The sequence below is a fragment of the Cupressus sempervirens genome, chromosome 8, assembly GCF_028749045.1.
Source record: "Cupressus sempervirens isolate cs-2001-9-10 chromosome 8, ASM2874904v1, whole genome shotgun sequence".
Lineage (NCBI taxonomy): Eukaryota > Viridiplantae > Streptophyta > Pinopsida > Cupressales > Cupressaceae > Cupressus > Cupressus sempervirens.
In genome coordinates, this window is record NC_143125.1 from 396,079,643 (window position 1) to 396,096,212 (window position 16,570).

General features: G+C 38.6%; 1 protein-coding gene across 2 annotated transcripts in view; it reads left to right on the top strand.

Moving 5' to 3' along the window:
* Nucleotides 1–16,570, top strand: part of LOC149542949 (Zinc finger C-x8-C-x5-C-x3-H type family protein) — a 217,368-nt gene that overhangs the window by 106,502 nt on the left and 94,296 nt on the right. The gene's annotated exons all lie outside the window — the stretch shown is intronic.

Consider the following 16,570-nt stretch of genomic DNA (forward strand, 5'->3'; position numbering starts at 1 on the left):
TTTCAAAACCTATAGACAGGTCATAGAAAGGTTTTCATGGAAGGGCCTCAAGGACGATGTCCTTTAGCATGTCAAAGAATGACAGACTTGTCAGCAAAATAAGTCGAAGGACGAATTTCCAGCCGGATTATTGCAGCCTTTTCCTATTCCAACACATAAATGGGAGGGTATCTCTATGGGCTTTATTACACGATTGCTAAGAGTTCAAGGCAGAGATTCCATTTTTGTGGTTGTGGACAGATTGACTAAGTTTGCTTATTTATATGCTATAGCGGTAGAGTAGTTGGCCTCTCAAGTAGTTGTGTTGTTTTTTCGAGAGGTTTTTCGTCTACATGGCCTATCTTAGACCATTGTGAGCGACAGGGATAGAAAATTTCTCAGCACTTTTTGACAGGAATTATTCAGATTGCTAGTCACGAAATTGATACCCAACACAAGTTACCACCCACAAATGAACAAGTAGACTGAGATAGTAAATAAATGGGTGGAGGGTTACCTTGGGGACTATGTAGTAGCGCAACAGAGAGCCTGGGTTAAATGGTTGTATTTAGGGGAGTATTGCTACAACTCCTACCGCATCATCCAGATGATACCATTTCAAGCTCTTTATGGTGGTGAGCCACTATCATTCGTAGATTTGGCCTTACAGGACAACAGAGCACCGCTAGCTAGAGGTTGGATACAAGACCAACGAGACATTCTCAAATCTCTTCGGCAGAACATCCTATAGGTTTAGAATCAGCAGAAGACATATGTTGATCGCCATTGGACAATAGAATTCTGAATTTGGTGGCATGGTTTATCTTCGCCTCCAACCTTACAGGCAGAGCTCCTTGAAGAAGAGTCGATCCGAAAATCTTCTACCTAGATTTTATGGTCCCTATTGCATTACCAGGAGGATTGGTGAGGTTGCTTATGATTTGGAATTGCTAGGTGACAGGAGGATCCATATTGTTTTTCATGTGTCTTGCCTCAAGAAGGCGATTGATTAGCATATAGTGCCTTCCATTAGATTTCGCGCTTGATGTGTAAGGGAGACTGGGTTTGGTTCCAACCGAGGTGATTGAGGTCAAGGAGAGTAACCTGAATAATGGATCCATCAGGGAGTATTTAGTTCCCTAGAAAGATTTGCCCTATGAGGAAGCCACCTAGGAGGGTGAATCAATCCTGTAGCATCCAGCACTAAGATTGCTTGAGAGCAAACAATCCTGGGAAGGAAGGACTGTAATGTCCCCTTCTCCGTACTAGGCATTTCTGGCGCCTTGTTGGTCTATCTTTCCATCCGGATAGGCTAACGACATTAATCTAGAGGATGCCAGCTAGTTATAGGAATTTATTTGGTTTCGTTTGGGGAAATATTTAAGTTTGAGGAGTTTTCTATAGTTAAGTCGCTTTATTTTATAAAGTGGATTTATAAAGTTACTTTATGACTTAAAGTCATTTTTATAACAAAAGTAACTTAAGTGACTAAAAGACAAAAAATGATTTTTATCCCACATTGCCTAATTGTTTGTGCTCTCCCTCATATCGAGTTTATAAAGGCAATGAGCTTTCTTGGGATTGACACCATGAAATAGATCAACATATTGAAAGATGAAATTGGTTGCTTAAATGTGATAGGTTTTTTGAAGGACGAAACCCCTTAAAAAGAGTTGAGAGGTTGGACATAGCCCTAACACCTCTTTTTATTACATCCAAGTCCAGAACTGGAGGCAACATACTAGAGTCAACAAGAATCACTCTTAAGGTTGTGGTGAGTCTTGCGTTAGTTATCTGGCAAATGCAATATATATATTGAATATTGTACGAATACAACATTCCAGATAGGTTGGATACTCAAACACTGTGAAGGATATTGGGAGGTTTATCTTATCAAATCACGACAGGCAGATTTAGAAAGGAGACATGACACTCGAGCAAAGAGTTCCTTTCGATAGGCATTTGGAAGTTGGCACCATATCAAGTCTATGAGTTGATAGGACGTGAAAGTAAGGGACTGGATGTAATGGTGCAGTGCTGACAAGAGAGTTGATAGCGTGCTCGATGTCAAAGAAACCCATGGCTCTCAAGGTTTAACTTCAAATTGCAATTAGAGGGGATGAATGGTGTTGTAGAAGTGGTTATTACGTGGAACTGTATTAGTGGTCTATTGTGCCTCTAGAGCAGGCCGTGGGAAGTGTGAACTGGTAATCAACATTGCGTGAGGAGTACATATAGGGGTTCACCGTCCCTCTTGAGTGGGACCAGAATAGACGGCAACTTAAGCAAGGAAGAAGAATCAAACAAAACTAGGTTGACGAACTACTTCCAGACGAATTCATCAAGGGTAGACCCAATGGCATCCAAGAGGGTTTTGTTGACACGTTTGACACACTAGAGTAGGGGAAACCTCGTGGATCCCATGTTGCAACTCCAAAACAAATCTAGCGATAGGTGAGGTAATGCACATCACGTTTGTGCTAATTTTGTAGTTACTCTTGATATTCTAAATGGGATTTTCTGGTAATTGAATTACATTTTCCAAGCATATCATTTACTATTTCATGTTTCTATTGTTAAAAACATTGGAAGTGTGAATACATGGTTTGAATCATTGGCAACAATTGGCCAAAAGAAAACAATGAGCTGCACCCACTGCTTGATAGAACACCATTTGAAACCAATCCATAAATCAAAATAATAAAAAGTATAAATAAGAATTGAAATATCCCAAACGGATATTTACCTGATTTTAATTTCAAAATTAAATTCAGAACTAAAACATAGGCAGATATATTTCGAAACCGCAATAGAAAACAATAGGTTCTCTAAAAGATAATAATCTGTTCTTTCCCAAAATAATGTTCAAGATTCAAGCATATGAAAATGCGTTACAGACCAACAGTATAAAATGGTAAACTCTCATACAACTCCTTAAAACATGTTATTGCATTATGCAACAACAATACAATAACCAACAATTAGAATCGAATCTTAAACGCAATTTTACATTGAGATTGGAACACTAAGAGAACCTATAAGTGCATATGAGACACCTGAAGTGATGTCTCCATGGACAGTGGGTTTGTGTCCATTGTTTGTCGGTACAAGGGGCTACATCCTCACACTGGCTGAAAGATGAAGCTTTTCTGAATAACTCTCGTAGGAGAGAAATTGAAATTTGAATCATAAATCAAGCATGCCAAATGAAAGTCTCTTCTCCTTTGATCCTCACAAATGTGACTCTTCGGCTTCCCTCTTGGCTTTTTGTCCTATCTCTCCTTGTTCTTTTTAGCCCACTTTATAATATTAATTTGACCTTTTATATTTTGAGTCCACGCTCTCCATATCAATTTTAATATTATATATAATATGCCTTTAACTTTTTCAATGTCCCAAAAAGCGAAGATTACAAATCTCCCCTCCTTGAAATTGCTTGTCCTCAAGCAATCAGTACCAAGATCCCATATGAATTTGCATGTTGCTCTGCAACCCAAACTAAAAAAAAATCCGACCATACTGTGAAGCAAGGTGTCACTTTGCAATCCATCCATCAACCGGATCCTTGGATCCCATATGACTCTGAAATAATGCAACACCTATAAACTATACAAATCTGATCATCACTGCATCTAGCCTCAAACTGAATAGAACTACAACAAAGTCCCCAACAAGCTATAGATACATACGATGAACACCTTGATCCCAAACCCCATTGTCATAACCAATTGATATGATAAGGTAGAAATGTATCAATGAACTATGCATAACCAAGGAGATGGTGACGACCTGACCTAAATAGATGATGTAAGAAACAAGTCACTAAAAAATTGAAAATAACACCATGGGTGCATCAAATACTGTATTGTCGTTATCAATTTGGAGAACCTTTAGGTACATAGGTACTATGAATAAGGGTGAAGCTGAAAAACTATTCTTTGTGATTGAAACATAACTCTCATCAATACTCTACCAGGATATATCCAATGGTTGATGTAGGAAATCCATCCAACTCCTATATGGGGTGAAATAGGAAATTGTAAGGAAACTTGCAACAAGGAATATAACCATTTCCACATAACCCATAACAGATCTGAATATAAACATGCAATTGAAATCCACATGCAAGAGAATAAACAACATACCCACAAAACTTGTGACACAAAATATACCTTGGGAAACTCTTATTGAGGGAAAAACCCAGCCTCCAAAAGCATCGATCATCATGTATGTATTATTCAACAAAAAAACCATTGCAATACAACCATGGAAACCTTGAAAGTCATAGCCACTATCAAGCAATCCATGTGAACAAGCACGAATCCACACATCCGATGCCATGCTTCCAACTTTCACAAATGCTCCCTTGGCTAACCTATCAAGCCTTGTTCCGCTTGACTCTTGCCTTTTTGCCTTCTTCTCACTCTACACCAACAACTACCCTTGTGGCTACTTATATAGTAGTAGGTCCCACAAAACAACCAAGTGGTATTACATAAACCATGTGCTACCTAACAGTCTTAACCCATTGACCCCACATTGAATATTGAAAATTTAATTTTTTTTCCTCAATATTAAATAATTACATGAAATATTATCACAATGTTACAATACAACTCATAAAGTATATCCCATGGGAATCTTTACATGTTGCACGTCCATCTAGATTTCCTCAATATTAAATAATTACATGAAATATTATCACAATGTTACAATACAACTCATAAAGAATATCCCATGGGAATCTTTACATGTTGCACGTCCATCTAGATGCACCATTACATAATAAAATTAAATAACACAATATAACAATATTATGCAATGTGTGCAATACCCATTATCTCAACAATCTCCCACTTGTATACATTGCATAGGGTCAATCTATAGCCACATAAATGAACAAGGAACAATCCCTCCCAGCACATCCACCATCATGGATCAAAGTACACTATGTGCTCCATCCGTGTACCCACAACAAAATCAAAGTATCTAGCATCTCAAATATGAATGAAGCCACCTCCTATGATGCCACTGCCACTGGACATACATGGAAGCCATGCAAAGAGAAAGCCACCCAACCTATCACATTAAAAGATCATAAAATCCTGTACCATCTGAAATGCCAAGCACAAAAAACCTAATCCAAAGGTAATCACATGTATCCATAGTTGTCAAAATATCCATAGTTGAAATAGCACCCACAACAAATGCCACAACCATCCACCTATCCGTACCTCCAAATGTATACCAAGTGAATCTCACATCATCAACATATCCAATTTGCAACTTGCAATCACAAGCCTAAAGAGAAATACTTGCCACATATATGAAGAAGCTCCCACTAGAGAAGATAATATCAAATTTATACCCAATCCACTCACAACATCTCAAAGAAGTGAATCCATGTAGTATCAAAGACATCCATATTACATAAACTAATAACCTGCAAGAGTAACTCTCATAACAAGTCTCCCAAGCTTTCCACAACCAACAGAGGAAAGAGATAAATGAATAACCATGTCATCTCTCGCATGACATGCATGAGCACAAACCAATAATCACAATCTCTAACCAATCTCAAATCCAATCTAAACAAAATGAACATCCAAAAAGATAACCAAGACCAAAGAGAAACTATGCAAATCATAACCTGCATCATATCCTTCTACACACACCTCCAAATGTAAACTGTACAAGTATGCTCTCCTCCGTAAAACCCCAACCAAGGAGCCTCAACAACACCCAAACCATACCATATATGTATATAAGCCTCTCACAAGTAGATCAAACTCATAAACCATTGCTAATCCAAGGAAAATGTTTAATATAAAATCATCTCCGTAACTCAACTAACATAACAACATATACACATGGAGATAACCAATGCTAAAACATCTCTCAAATGAACCTTCCAGAACTAACTCATATACCATAGCTCAAGATCCATATCCATGAAAGACAAGCATAAACCTAATGCACCTTAGAGAAACAATGTGCTATACCTCTCAAGTAGTAAACCGCCGAGTAGACCAAGAGTGGGGAATGAGAATGCTCATCAAGATATCCAAGTATCCAACCAAGACTTATTTAAGAACAATCTCCTCTTAAGTCCATATCAGGTGAATGCCCTTCAAACTTCCTACTGAAACCAAACAACTATCCCAACAAATACTTCTTTAATCCAAGAGAAATCAGCATCACCACTGTCACCTGTAACCAATCAATCCATGTCAACTCCAAATGCAATATAGCAATATCATGAAGTATCCAACTTACGATCAATGTACTCAATACCAAAAAACTAAACCAAGATTAATGTCAAAGTTTCAACTATGGCCTCAGGAATATAAACATGACAACATGATTTAAACCATCTCAACCAAAGAGATAACATGCTCCATATGAACATACTATAACATGTCAAAACTCTAAACGCGTACCAAGAGTATACCATGACATACTAATGAAACCATTCTCACACCAAGGATAACATGTCGAATTAAAGCATAAACCACACCTTTACCAAGAACCTTGTGAGTCCTCAAGATGCAACCATCTCCACACACCATGAAGAAACCATCTCCACACACCATGAAGAACCTTCTCCACACACCATGAAGATAACCAATAAACCCAAATTAGTTCTCAAGATCTAACCATCTTAACACGCTATGAAGATAATCAAGTGTACTATGCAAATGTCAAAGATGCTTCTGCAGGAATAAGATCTAAAACAAACCTCCAACATCTGCAAATACTCTTTAAATATATCAATGCCAAAAAAATCCCATTCAACCGTGGTACCAAATCACCCATGACATCATAAAATCCATCTTGTACATGAAGATCCTCCAGATCTACACTCACACAACCAAAGTGTCAGTGCCAAGTGAAACCAAGATCTCCAAACCCAATCAGATACGAACCAAACCAGGAACTAATCCTGCACTATCACCTCATCACTGCCACAAGCTCCCACTAAACCATGTACCTAAGCTATCTATGACATCATGATGAAAAACTATCCTCTAACCGTGAGAATCAATCAAAGCATCAAACCATCAAAGAACTCAAAGTGCACATGATGAGCTCTTCAAAAGAAATCAAATAACCATGATCCTCAACTAAGAAGATATACCACCATAACCAAATCAGGTATTCAAGCCAATGAACATTAAAGATATACCGGTATATCCAATCATGTCATGCCAAAATTCATGACACCATGATCACATCCATGAACCGAAAATTTGGCTCTCAATATGTCCATTCTGTCAGCATAAAATAGTCAACCACAATCTTCCACCATGATTGTACCTGGTAACAACATCTTATCCCTTCTACATGAAGAAAAATTAGAAAATCATGTGATTTAGAGAATAGACAGCCCAAGTCCAAGCTACTAATCTGAATATGCATCAATAATGAAAAATCAATGGATAAAGACAACCCATAACCACGCTATAAATGCAACATGTAAGTATAGACCGCTTACAACATTGCACAACTTGTAGATCCAACAAGTTATCATACATATCCAAACCAAATATTGATAACCATATCATCATGAAACCAATCTGAAATATGAACTGAGTATACAATGACATCAAATCTTAAATCTCCAAACATACAATGTCATAAATTCACAATGTTACCATAGTCAATCTATACTATAAACTGTTCAGATTAATATATCACTAAATAAATCGTGTCAAACCTGCACCAAATCTGAACCAATGTGTAGAGCTCTCCAAGAGCTTTCCGTTGACTACTCGAAGTCCAAAATCTAACTCCGTATGCCCAAATTATGCCCTAATCTGTGCTCAAAATAAACAACTTCTAACTTTTAAGCTCTTAAAACTAGACAATATCAAAATCATAGAACCAAATCTACACCAAGCTGTAGTGCTTTGAATTAGCTTTCCACCGGCTATAAGAAGTTTGAAATCCGATATTCTAAGAAAAAGTTATAGCCATTTTACTAAGACAATTTTTTTTCCATTTTCACTGCGATTTTTTTTTTTGTGATCAAAATTCCGAATGGATTAAATTTGACGGCCATCACGGGTTGAATATAAAAAACTCTTTCATTTCTTCTGAACATGGCCAAACTAGGGCATATTATATATCAAAATTTATGGAAACATCCACCGGATCCGATGGTGAGGTTTGTTTTTATCGAGGAGGTCATTTCTGCAAGCTCCCCCCTAAAAACCTCATTTAAATGAAGCATCCAAAAAAAATCTTTTGTCCAACAATTTCACATGCCCAAAATCTAACAGTATCCCATCGTAACAGCAAACTCAGAATCTTTAGATCTATAATAAGCAACTTATATATCTTGCCCTTTCTTTTCTCCTCTAATGCATTCCCATTAATTCAATCTAGGGTTACAATAATAAAACCATAGCTTTGATGCCACTTGTAAGAAAACTTGCAACAAGGAATATAACCATTTCCACATGACCCATAACAGATTTAAATATAAATATGAAATTGAAATCTACATGCAAAAGAATAGACAACATATCCACAAAACTTGTGACACAAGATATATCCTGGGAAACCCTCATTGATGAAAAAACCTAGCTTCCAAAAACATTCATCACCATGTATTAGTCAACAAAAATACCATTGCAATATAATTATAGAAGCCTTCAAAGCCATAACCACTACCAAGCAATCCATGTGAACAAGCAAGAATCCACACATCCCATGCCATGCTTCCAACCTTCACAAATGCTCCCTTGGCTAACTTGTCAAGCCTTGTCCCGCTCGACTCTTGCCTTTTTGCCTTATTCTCACTCTACACCAACAACTACCCTTGTGGCTGCTTATATAGTAGCAAGTCCCACAAAACAACCAAGTGGTATTACATAAACCATGTGCTACTTAACCCATTGATCCCACATTTAATATTGAAAATTTAATTCTTTTTCACCAATATTAAATAATTACATGAAATATTATCACAATGTTACAATACAACTCATCAATTATATCCCATGGGAATCTTTACATATTGCACGTCCATTTAGATGCAACATTACATAATAAAATAAAATAATACAATATAACAATATTATACAATGTGTGCAACATCCATTATTTCAACAGAAACCATATTTGGACTGATCCAATGACAAGCAATAGTAGTCAAATCACTACCCCCATCCTATGCCCCATATTCACTACTAGGAACTGTAGTAGGATTCGATATCCTGAAATCAAAATCATCTTCTTTATGACAATCAAAAGGAGTGTCCTCGTTTATCTCAAAAAGGGGATTATCAGAAGTCCAATCAGCATCTACTTCAAACAAATGGTTGTCTACAAGTTGAATGTGATCTAAAGTCTTGGTACTTGATCGTTTATGGCAGCTAGCCAAGTCATACGTCTGCCAAATGCTATCAAGTTCATCAATTACTTCTTGGAAAAACTCCCGCCTCACTTTATTTTCATGTTTCCGAGAGTGATTCGTGATCCTGATCTGATTTTCAGATTCCTGAAGAGAAAATTGTGTATCATCCAATGCCTCACTTGCATACTTCAGTTCCACGATGAGTTCCATAATCTCATTCCTTCCTTTATTTAGATGATCAACATGTATTTCAGCAACCTTAAGAATGTAAACCCTATTAGAAAACAATCATAAGTAATCTGATTTCATAGTTTCAAGAGCTGTTTTGATCACCTGCAAATCAGCAACAAGCCAATCTCCATCCATTCCCTTTTAAGCCTTCCTATAGAGATCCTCAACCATCTTGTGGGTGCTGTCATAACGTACCAAAGATGCCATAATCACGTCTTTGCTAACCTTCTTTTAAGGTATGCATTTCATTATTGTCATGTTGATGCGATTCATCGTCTTGCAGTATTGTCTTAGATTGTACCTCCAACTTTATGTCATGTACATCAGAAATATATGGTTCATCACACCTCTCAAAATCATAGGCCTTATTTCCCCTGTTCTCTTGATTTGTATGCAAAGACCCAAGTGTTACCCTGTTATCATTTGTAGATAAAGACTCATCATACCCAGGCCCCAATCTACTATTACCTCATGCACAATCGTTTTCACCAACCTTCTTGTCAAAGCTAACCTCCAAATCCCTAATGTAGAAACTTGCACCCTATGTAACATCTTCTACGTGATCATGGGAAGGTTGTGAATCAAGGGTAGTTGACTTCTCTTCTGTTTTAAGATCCTTTATTAGATGATTTTGGTCTGTTGGAAATTCTTCATACCCACCTTTGTGCTGATCTTTTGCAAGGAGATCTTGAACCAATTTCAAATAATTTCTTTTTGCCATATCAGTCTTATTTTGCTACTTTGGATGAAAATCCATGTAATCACTGAATGATAAATCATTCTGAATTCGGGTAGGGAGTTTTTTATACTCTCTGTAAATGTCGAGTATTTCTGCTTTTATATCGGATTCAAAATTCTGGGCTAACTGCTCTTGTGGCTTCATAGTACCTTTGTTAATATTATCCAAATCTTTTCCCATTGCTGAATGCTGTTATTCTGTTACTGTAAGTCTGAGAAACAACTACATTCTACCCCATAATTGCCTTCTTTAAATGGTCAAGTTATATTGATTTCTTTATCGATTGACAATATCAACAAGATTTGGTATTCCTCAAGCTGACTTCACTTAAAGGTGTACATACAAAAATCTTTGAGAATTGATAATAAAATATTCTTTCCTTTTAGTTAGGACAACGTATTTCCCAATATTTCCTCAACTTTAAAAGATTCTACAAAAACTTTTTGGCTTGTTGTGAAAATTGTACCTGCTTTATTCATTTGTGATTATGTCCACATCCACCCAAACGTAGTCCTGAAGATCATAACAATATCAATGCTGCATTCTAAGGTTGTTCTTAACGTAATATTATTAGTCTCAAAGAATTAGCCTCTGCCCAATGATAAATACTTTAATATAGAAAAATGCTGTAGATTACAAACAGATAGCTGTGTAACCAACCAAATTTAAAATCTTGGTTGTCTTCCATAGCTTGACCAACAAGGAAAATGAATGTTGACACACTGTAAGTGCCCAAAAAGGATGGTTCTTGTTTGCTCTTGTTGTTTAGTTCTACAGCTGGAGAGCCCAATATGCATGCAAATTCAAGTAATGATCCATGTAACTAAGATGTTCTAATAGATAATCTAACATTGTTTCCCGAAGTAGTGCCGACCAAGAAGTATTATTGATTTCACCCCTTTGCATTATCTTTCGCCTTAGGACATCAACACAAGTGAGGAACAAATCAAGATAGTCATTAGGATTTGAAAATCCACATTGCATAGTCTGCTCAAAGACTTAAGAAAGCTCTAGCATGAACGACTCTTATGATGTGAGGAACCTTCAAACAACTGTAATGGACACCCCTGGATGTCCCAAAAAACTAAACCAATTTGCTGAAAGGAATTTTGTCAAACAGTTTGCATTCAACTTCTTATTTCTCCGTTTAATGTTTTAAACCCCTTATAACTCCGGAAATCAAACGTTTATTTGTTTGTTGTGTTTTGTGCATGGAACTTGGTATCATACAACATAAACAAGAAATAAACTACAATAATATGCAAAGTGGAAATGAACTGCTGCTAATAAAATGTCAGTTTCAGAATTCAGAAAACCAAATACATGGTAGATTTATCAACTCACTAATTACTTCAGCAGTATTGACATAATACTCCAGCCCATGCTTTCGAACTTGCTGCTACAGTGCTTTGTCCTTCAATCAGTCCACTTCCTTCGTAATATCATTCCCTCAAAGCGGCATAAGCGTCGGAAAAGTAGTGAAGAAGATATGAGCAAAATACCAAATCTGCCTGTAGTTGGGAATGCAACTAAATTGCCTGATAATGAAGCCAGTAACAAAGAATTCTAAAGGCCAAACCCCAAGGGAATGACGTCTAGAATGTTACAAGAGAGGATAGACGTCGTCAAATGCCAAAAACGGAGCTGCAACTCACACACCAATTTCTTCTCATATTCAACCTGGCTAACGAAGCCACAAATGCTTCCTTTTATTCTATTTCCAAGGGTCCGCTCAACTCATATGGGCAATGTGGGATAAAAGATGTGTGGTATATAAAACATATATTAAAATGCCCCTTATGTCTCCCTTGGGTACACATCCCCATAAAATAAATATTAAAGTAACACTTTAATATTTTACAATTAAATTAGACGTTACTTTAATAAAACTTCAGGCATTGAAATCTATTAGCAATCGGACTCTGAATAATGCGAGTGATAGCTCATCGAAAAGCTCTCACCGAGGAGTATCAAATCCAATCACCAAAATTGACCTGCACTGTGTCCTGCCGACTTACTAAAAATAGTAAGTATGCCTGAAACTGAGTAAATCAACTTCGTTTTGGCCCAAACTAGAAATGACTAGGCCAAAACACTCCAAGATCCCATTAAACCCTTCGTTAGCCCTCAGGACCATGTAGAACAAGGCTAACACACACACACTTAGTCAACTGCTAAAATGAGGACATTACAGTCCGCCGCCCTTGAATTGCTTGTCCTCAAGCAATCTCAGTCCAGCCTACTGAATAACCTGCTCACTCTCCCATGTAGAATCTTCCTCTGGCAGGTCTCTCCATTTGACCAAATACTCCTTCACTATCCTGTTTCTAAGCTTCCTCTCTCTGGTGTCCAGAATAGCCTCGGGTACTAACACAAGCTTCCCCTCGTCATCCAAAGGGGGTAAATCTGCAGAAGGCACTACATTCTGACCAATGGCTTTCTTAAGCCTAGACACATGAAACACATTGTGCACTCGATTGCCCTCTGGAAGCTCAAGCTCATAGGCGACTTTGCCCACTTTGCGAATTACCTTGTAGGGACCATAAAATCTAGGTTTCAACTTTTCAGCTCCGCTCTTCTTGAGCGATGACTGTCTATATGGTTGTAGCCTCAAGTAAACCATATCCCCTACCTCGAAGCTACGCTCTATTCGGTGCTGATCAGCATACAATTTCTGTTGATTCTGGGCCTGTTGTATATTCTCTTTGAGCACTTTCAGGATGTCCTGACTATCCTGCAATAAGTTTTTGGCTTTGGGCACTCTACTGTCCCCCAAAACTAAATCCATGAAGCTAGGTGCTTCATAACCATAGAGTGCCATGAAAGGAGTCATCTTGATGGACATATGATAAGTGGTGTTATAACAATACTCTCGCATATGCAACCATCTGATCCAAGCCTTTTGTTGTGCAGTTACAAAGTTCCTCAAATATCCTTCCACCCATTTATTCACAATCTCTGTTTGCCCATCTGTTTGTGGATGATAACTAGTGCTAGGTGTAAGATCTATACCACACAACCTAAACAACTCTTGCCAAAAAACACTCATAAACTTACTATCCCGGTCACTGACAATGAATCTGGGCAGCTTATGTAACCTGAATATCTCTCTAAAGAAAAGATCTGCCACCTATGCTGCTGTGTAAGTGGATGGAATAGCAAAGAAGTGAGCAAACTTCGTCAAGTGGTCCACCACCACATAGATGCAATCTCTTCCCTGCACTCGTGGTAAACCAGTGATGAAGTCCATCGAAATACTTTCCCATTTCCTATCAGGAATGGGCAAGGGCTGTAATAAACCTGCAGGAAATGTGTGCTCTCCCTTATTCTGTTGACAAACCACACACTCCCTGACATACCTCTGAACATCATCCTTGAGCCCTTTCCATGAAAACCGCTCTCAAATCTGCCTGTAGGTCTTGAAGACCCCCGGATGTCCAACTGTGGGTGCATCATGAAATGCCTTCAGTATCGCCTCTCTCAAATGTGATGACGGAATCAAATAAACCGTGTCCTGAACTTTGATCAATCCATCTATCACCTCACAGTGATCATCCTGTATGGTACCTGAAATCAATCCAGAAGCCCAAGCATCTCCGACATACTCTGCTATAATCCGATCTCTCCAATCTCCTGAAATCTCTGCTAGAGCACATAAGTGAGGTCTCCGAGATAAGGCATCAGCCACCACATTTTTCTTACCTTTGACAAACTCTATGTCAAAGTCATAAGCCTGCAATTTAGTCACCCATTTTTGTTTCCGGTCATTAAGATCACGTTGGCTCATGAAGTATTTAATACTGTTGTGATCAGTCTTGATCACAAAACATCCACCTACCAAATATGATCGAAATTTGGCCAATGCATGAATTATGGCCAACATCTCCCGGTCATAGACAGAATAACTCTTCTCAACTCCCCGGAGCTTCCTACTCTCGAATGCAATGGGATGCTTCTCCTGCATCAATATTGCTCCAATCCCATCACCTGATGCATCACAATGAAGCTCAAAAGGCTTCGTGAAATCCGATAGAGCTAGAACTGGACATGAAGACATTACTTGCTTGAAATGCTCAAAACACCTCTGTGCTGCCCCTGTCCACACGAAGGCTCCTTTCCTGGTAAGATTTGTCAAGGGTGTAGCAATCTGTGAGAATCCCTTAACAAACCTCCCATAAAAACCACATAAACCAAAGAATCCCTTAAGTTGTGTAAGGTTTGTGGGAGTAGGCCACTCTACAATAGCTCTAATCTTTTCGGGATCAACCCGAACACCATCTGCACTAATGATATGCCCAAGGTAAAGGAGCTCAGTCATGCCAAACTCACATTTAGATTCCTTGGCATACAATGACTCTCTCTCCAAAATAGATAACACCTCCTCCAGATGATGTAAGTGCTCTTCCCAGGTCTTACTGAAGACCAAGATGTCATCAAAGAAGATCAAGACAAATCTCCTCAGCTGCTTCCTGAATACATGGTTCATACAACTTTGAAATGTAGCGGGTGCATTGGTTAGACCAAATGGCATAACCATGAACTCAAAGTGGCCATAGTGACATTGGAAGGCTGTTTTCTCAATGTCCTTTGCTCTCATCCTGATCTGATGGTATTCGGATCGCAAATCAATTTTGGTGAAGAAGCATGCCCCATACAACTCATCAATCAGCTCATCAATCCTAGGAATGGGATACCTGTTTTTAATTGTTTTCTTATTCAGTGCCCTGTAATCGATGCACATGCGCATCGTCCCATCCTTCTTCTTTACCAATACTACTGCTGAAGCAAAGGGGCTCTTATTGGGCCTGATATGCCCCATCTCCAACAAATCCTTAATCGCCTTTTCTATCTCATCCTTGTGTTTCTTAGGATGACGATAGGGAGTAATCATAACTGGTTTGGCTCCCTCCTCGAGCTCAATAACATGTTCCATCCCTCTGTCAGGAGGAACCCCATGAGGAATATCGCTAAATACTTTAGCATGTCTATCAAGTATCTTCTGGATATCTGGTGGATGACTCTTTTCTTGTGGCTCTGGTGAAGTTGGCATAATGTAGCACTCGGCCGCCCACTCTATGTCATCATGACGAAAAAGTCTCTGCATTCTCCTCAAGGACACTACTCTGCAACCTCCATTTGAAAGACCTCTAAGTACCACAGTTTTGCCCTCATGCTGGAATCTCATCTCCAATTTCGCTAGGTTGAGTGTGAACTCCACTAGTGAAGCCATCCATGTCATGCCGAGGATGACATCATAATCTCCCATGTCCACAACATAGAACTCATCCTTCAACTCGTAGCCATCTCCAAACCTGATGTGAAGATTAGATATCTTCTGAGTGCATAATAATTTATCACCGTTAGCCACCATGACTCTAAACCCATCATGCTCCTTTGTCTGTAACCCTCTCTTGGCTACCAACTGTGCATCTATGAAGTTATGTGTAGCCCCAGTGTCAATAAGAGATATCACTTTCTGCCCCTGGATAGTAACCCTGACCTTAAATGTGATTGTCTTTTGGGCCCCTGTCAAGTGTGCCAACGCTCTCTCATCCTTAGGAATGCTGCTGTCCTCTATAGTGTTACCCTCATCTGAATCAGAGTGATGATCCTCCCCCTCTGACTCTGAATCTTCTGCTGAAAAATACTCCATTTGATTTGCCTTAGCCTTGAGAGAACATTTATGAGATAAGTTCCAAGGCTCTCTACAATGGAAGCACAACTTCTTCTTTCGAAGTTCATTCAAGGTTTCATTGTCTAGTCCTTTTGATCCTTCTTTGGGTTTGCTATACTCTTTCTGAAACTTTCTGAAACGGTTTTTTGTCTTTGTCCTTGCGGTAGGAATAATCTGTTGAATGGTTTTTTCCTTTGTATGCCTTTTTAGTTGCTTCAGCTAAGGTGAGTGGATCATGTCACTTCACCCAATGTCGTAATGGATCAGCAAGACCATCACAAAATAACACCACCAATCTCCTAGGAGAGATATCAGTAACAAGTACAAACAAGCGCTGAAACTCGGCAATGTAAGCATCCACAGAACCTGATTGTTTTAACTGTGCTAGTTCCTTGAAATGTAACTCGGGATCCCTAGTGTCAAATCTCTCAATCAATGTTTCGGTGAATTCCTCATAGGATGTAATCTAATTATGCCCCAAAGTCACCATGCCATGATGCCACCATTCATGTGCAAAGCCATCCAAGTGCATAGCCGTATACTTGATAGCCTCCTCCTCAGGCATAGGATTTAGCTGCAAGTATGT